The sequence below is a fragment of the Lycium barbarum genome, chromosome 9 (genome assembly GCF_019175385.1).
Source record: "Lycium barbarum isolate Lr01 chromosome 9, ASM1917538v2, whole genome shotgun sequence".
Lineage (NCBI taxonomy): Eukaryota > Viridiplantae > Streptophyta > Magnoliopsida > Solanales > Solanaceae > Lycium > Lycium barbarum.
Window position 1 is genome coordinate 23214548 of NC_083345.1, and position 6628 is coordinate 23221175.

Sequence of the window (6628 nt, forward strand, 5' to 3'; positions counted from 1 at the left end):
CCTATTTTAGGGTGGACGGACCCAAGTATCCTATTTTAGGGTGGACGAACCCACATATCCTATTTTAGGGTGGAAGAACCCGATATGTCCTATTTTAGGGTGGGCGAACCCAAGTATCCTATTTTAGGGTGGAAGAACCCGATATGTCCTATTTTAGGGTGGACGAACCCAGGTATCCTATTTTAGGGCGGACGAACCAAAGTATGTCTCCGGTTGTTTTCGAGGACATGATGCATATGCCGTGTGAGGCATTTAAAGAAATGATATCCCATTAAAGGCGGACGAGCCTAAAATGTCCTATTTTAGGGTGGACGAACCCAAGAATGTCTCCGGTTGTTTTCGAGGACATGATGTATATGCCGTGTGAGGCGTTTTAAAGAAATGATATCCAATTAAAGGCGGACGAGCCTAAAATGTCCTATTAAAGGCGGACAAGCCTAAAGTGTCCTATTAAAGGCGGACAATCCTAAAGTGTCCTATTAAAGGCGGACGAGCCTAAAGTGTATAGTTATCCTCGGTGTATGATATTGATGCCTCCAGCTGTCTTTGCAGAGTCGCCAAGCTGTCATCGGAGATGCCTCCAGCTGTCTTTGGAAACTTAACAATGATTCCTGCAAAGTTCAGAGTAAAATGGTTAAAGCTGGTAAAGTATATGATAAAATAATTGATAAAGTATGGAGTAAAGTGGTGGAATAGCCGTCTGGCTCATGATGTTGATGGTATCGTGACAGGCCAAATTTAGGACACGTAATCCTAATTTAATTCGCCTTCAATCTCGTCAACCTACAAAAACAGGTGTATAAAGTTATAAAATTATTTTGATAAAAAATAAATTAAAAGATAAGGTTGGAAGTAAAGCCGTATGGTTTTTGAGGCGAGGCCACAATGGCCCTGATTGATAGACTTGACTGTTGATCACGCGATTTTAAGTTCCTGCACTCAAAGAAAAATTCTTAGTTTGGGAGGGGGAAGTTGATTCGTGTTGACTCGAAGCTTGATGTTGTTGGCGCTCCATTCGTCTTGTTTGTTTGGATCTTGTGATCTCCGTTCAAGCCTCAGTAGGTGAACAGTAGTGAAACAATTGCAAGAAAATATTTGATTTGAAAGGTAGGTATGTAGGTATATGTATAAGGAGATGTGACTATATGTATGTAAGTTATGAAATATATATATATATATATACATATATCTAAGGAAAGATATATATGTATGTAATGAAAGATATATGTATAAATATATGTGTGTAAGTTATAAGATATTTCTGCCAACTTCAGATTGTGACACTTCCAAAGTAATCGGTCTATAATACTTCTTGTCTGGTAGCCTTAATCTTGTCAATGTCCCCGTTCTTTTGTCTATTTCTTTTCAAAATATGCCCTAGTTTTGGTTCAGAAGGGTGTGCTAAACTTATGTTGTGGTGTGACCGAACCTTATATAGGTTGCCTACGTATCCCACCAAGGGAATCAGGTCAGCGTAGTTCTGTTATGTAAAAATGATAAAGGTTTGTTGGATTTCTAACTAAACATGACTAAGCCATATATTAATAGTCTACGAATATCTCCGAGGGAATCAGGCCATATGTAGTTTTCCTTGTATAAGGATTTTTGGATTCTTTGTTGTAATGCAACCGAACCCTATGTGGGCTGCCTACGTATTCCCCCATGGGAATCAGGTCAGCGTAGTTCGTATATGCAAATGGGAAAAAATTCTAACCTAGTATGACTGAGTCCCTATGTGGGCTGCCTACGTATCCACCAAGGAATCAGGTCAAGCGTAGTTCGTAGGCATGCAAAATCTTTTGATTTTTTTGTTCTAAATGCAATCGAACCCTATGTGGGCTGCCTACGTATCCCGCCACGGGAATCAGGTCAGCGTAGTTCGTAGGCATGCAAAATCTTTTGATTTTTTTGTTCTAAATGCAACCGAACCCTATGTGGGCTGCCTACGTATCCCGCCACGGGAATCAGGTCAGCGTAGTTCGTATTGGTGTTAAAGGAACGGTTTGCGAACTAGGTTGTCTTACCTAATGTCGTCCTTTGATCTCTTCTTGGATTGCTAGCTTTCAGGCTTATGTTATCACCTATCGGCTATTTCAATTCTTTTGAGTGGAATCTTGTCTTGTCCTCTAGTTTCTCTGTTATTCTCTTGGGATGTATGTTGTCTTATTCGTACATTTCATGTCACAAACGTAGAGTTGACAGTTTTGATAAATAAAGTAGAAAATAGATGATTAAGGAAAATCAGAAATGCATTCATAGCTTTTGCAATTCAAGCTTCCACAAGGTGAAACAAAACAAACAAAATTTTGGGTACAGTTCAAGCATCAAATAAAAGAAAACAAGTTCACTACATGTTCATGCTACCAAGGCTCCCGACGGATCGGGGATGGAGTACAAGTCCAATTCTTCAGAGTCTCCCCTGGTTCGGCACTTCGTGTGATAGGTGTCTCGATGTTGTGAGTAGTTGTAGCAGTAATCTTCATGTGTGTTTGTCTTTGGATTGTTCACGGGAACGACAAAAGTTGATGACAGGTCCCTTTCCGCACTGGACTCCTTCAAATCTTGGCATCTCCGTGAGCAGGCAAAGGATTGTTGACCACATTGGGCTTAGCTTCAGCGAGCTGGATCACTCCTTCTTTAATCAGGGCTTCGATTTTGTTTTTAAGCCCATAGCAATCTTCAATGGCGTGCCCAGCCACTCCAGAATGGTAGGCACAGCGCTTGGAACCATCAAACCATTTTGGGATAGGATCGGGAATTTTCCCCTCAATTGGTTGTATTACGCCTGCTTCTTTCATTCTTTCAAACAATTGAGCCAAGGGTTCAGCGATCCAAGTGTAGTTACGGGTGTTTCTGGTGTCAAGGTTTAGACGAGCTCTAGGTGCAGCAGGTGGTCGATTTTGGTAAGTTGGAGTTTGGATGGGTTGATACGGACGTGGGTTTTGATGTGGAGGTGCTCGGGGTTGGTAGTAGTTAGCTTGGGTGTTGTAGACAGGGTAAGGAGACAGTGGAGCTTGGTAGGGTTCGGGGTAGTGGTAAGGGTAGAAAGGTTGTTGTGGGTGGTTAAAATATGGAATGGCTTGGCTCGGCTCCTGCCCTCGGACGTTCATGACTGCAGCGACATCCTCCTTCTTCTTTTTAACCCCGTTGATAGAACCAGATTGAATATCTTTGTTTATTGCTTGTAAAGCAATAAGATCCTGAATTTTCCCCGATTTGATTCCTTCTTCTAAGGCTTCTCCCATTCGGACAACTTCTATGAATTTTTGTCCCATCATACCTATCATTTTCTCGTAAAATATGCCAGCCTGGCATTCAATGAAGGTAGCAGTCATTTCTCTATCATTCATCGGAGGTTGTGTCACACCCCATTTTAACCGGGTTCGATTTAAGGAGTATGACGTATTGGTGATTCCTGTTTATTCTGTTTTAAGGAGTCGCCACCTAATTATTTAACGGTGAATTAGGACACCTAGATGTTAACTAAGGGAAAGTTAAAACTAAACCTCAATTAATAATCTGCTTAACCAGTGTGATTCTAGGTAAGGGCTCTATGTTATCCTAAAGGGAAGGGGTTAGGCATCCTTTAGAATCCGTTAACTTACGGTTATCCGACCAAACTTAGGTTAATTAATGGAGAGTAAATATAATGCTTAAAACTTAGAAAATGTTTTTAAGATATTGTTAAAGTTTTAAAAAAAATGTTAGTTAAAAATAAGATTTACAGAAAATATAATAATTTGTATAAAAGAGACTTTAAATGCCATTTTTTTTAAATAGGACTTATGAATGTTGTTAAGGTTTTAGACGAAAGTATAATAGCGTTGTTTAATAGGTGAGACTTGAAAATATTGATGAAGCCTTAAATGAAAGATAGTATTTAATAAGATTTATAGGAAATGTGATAATTTGCATGAAATAAAACTTACAAGCATTATTAAAATAAAAATGACATTTAAAGAAGACTTATAAATATTGCTGAAGCTTTAAATAAGATGCTATTTAGAAAGAAAACTTGTAAAAGATATTTTGCATAATGAAGATTTTAGATGCTATTTAAATGGAGCTCCAAATGTTGCTAAGATTTTATAGGAAATATAGTGAATGCTATTTAAAATAAGACTTGTAGAAAATATAACGTGAATGTGGCAATGTAAAAATCTAAGCTTATAATAGGATTCAAAAGGAAGTGAGTTTTCTTATTAATTATGCCTAGTTAAAAGTATGCATGATTGATTCCAAATTTGAAGAATTGTTTATAAAATATACTTGAATTTATATTTGCGTATTAGTAGCATTTTGAAACATTTATGATAACACGATTTCCTTTTACTTAGAATATATAGTCATACTATTTTGCAAATTAATCATTCCAAAAAATGAAAAATATTAGACATTTAATATGAAAAAGAAGGGAAATAAACTAATGGAATGATTTTGTTAGTCTTTCTTAAACTAAATTACCCCTTACTAAACTGAGCCCGTTAATACACTAAAGCCTATCTAAGTTAAGAGAATAAAATAGGATAAAGGGTTAGTTGCATAGATACAAGTTAAATGCACAAGAAAAAAATAAAATAAAAAAAAGAAGAGGCCAACAATATTAAATGGGCCAGCCCATTCGAGACTGCTGCTGCTATTCTATTTGGGCTTTGACCCGGAATTCCACTTTTGTTTCTTTGGCTGCGGACAGAGCTGGACAGAGGGGGAAATCGTATTTCGTTGGGCCTTGGCCCAACACCGAATGCGGGAGATGAGTCTCTCGAACTCATACGTGATGGTCATGCAAACAAAATAAACAAAAAGGATTAGTATCTAATTGATAAATGTGGCTAAAACATATAAGACGCAGACTCAAAGCAGACCAGTAGGTTAAATACATACACTGTGTATATGTTCAGCATATATACGCAATTCAGCCAACACGCGTTTATGACATACGAACGGCCGGCACTCGACATAGCCAGAATCAGACACCATGATATTCATTATGCTTAAACGTGTATGAAGTTCAAAACAGAGAACACAGATACCATGATCGTGGTATCAAACAAAAGAAACAGAAGTGAAACTCATCTAACAAGCCAGGCGAAATGTGATAATCAAATGACATGGAAAGACCTTTATAGGGGATTGAATAGTCACAGAATCACCATAACATTCATACAATTTTCTTATACAAATTAAGGGAAAGGAACAGATTCTAGTTTAAGCCTAACACACTCCAAATCACATTATGAAGAAGAAGCCAACTTTCCCGAAGTTAGTCGATCCATAATTCTCTGGAAAACCTTAAAAGCATGCTAACTATCAAAATGGAGAAGTGAATCCTCGAGAAAGTTAAACAAATTTTCTTTAAAAGGAGGAAAAGGAACAACCACTTTGCCATATTATCAGGGACAGCATTTCATCTAAGTAAGGCAAAAAAAAATCAACTGGTTGTATTTTACAAATACTAAGACCATACTTTGGAAGAGAACTCAACTTTCTTGGTTTACCTGATTGCCTAATTCGCTGTCCTTAGAAGAAACCACTATTCTAAACGCAAAGGAACTTATCAACCAGCTTGTCAAAGAAGGGAAGAGAGATACTCCATAGTCATATAAGCTTGTATTTGAGAGAGAAAAGGGACTCTACTTTTGGATATAACCATTAGAAGATGGACATTTCAGATGAGAAATATTCTGGCCAAATAATAATCCTAACTTGCTACAGTTTTGAAGCAACTAAGCTGCAACCAATCATTGACACAAAGTAAGAGTATCCTATTCGAACTGCTAGCACAGGGGAGGGAGATTATTGACAAGCAGAAAATGAAGAAGTTTCAAGATAGAATATTATCTATCACACAAAGAGTTCCTTTCATTTTTTAGTTCCACAAGCCTAATAATTTCTAACTAGTGCTTGAATCATGGACAGACTAGTCATACTGGTGGATTAACGAATGATGGATCATATAATCATTTTTTACTACACATGTAGTACGATAAAGACAACAGTTAAGCAAAGATCGAACTGCACACATCTGAACCACATCTATAAACACATAATTGAACGACACCCAAACTAAACAAATCCGCAAGCACACTAACGATTAATTGACTGATTTCATGAAGAAAAAAACAACAGATTAGCTAACTACTTTGAACAGATGTCGAATAACCAAAACTAGTCTTGATTGAACAGACACTGTTAGCGTTTAGCAATTTTCCAGAGATCCCAATTTTATATATTTGCCAATGAACTAATCAGGCACATTCATATGGACCGAACATTAATGTCGAATAAACCAGTTAATCCACACAATCGTCAACAAACAATAACCTAAAACAGACGCGTTAAGACTAATTGTAGACTAATTTAACAGCTACCATCCCATATACAGACTTACGTACATAGATACCGAATTAAAAGTGTTATGCTTAAAAGAGTGGAGGTTTACCTTCTTCGGACGCAGCGAAGTGAGGCGAGGGTTTTCGATATCCACTCGAACACCACAAATCTACTTCGAAATGCCGCGAATCCTGAATTTATATATCCTCGAATCCAAACAGATGACAAGGGAAAAAATAGAACAAAAATAGTGTGGATTTTGGCTCGATATCAAAACGATAATACTCAAGAACTA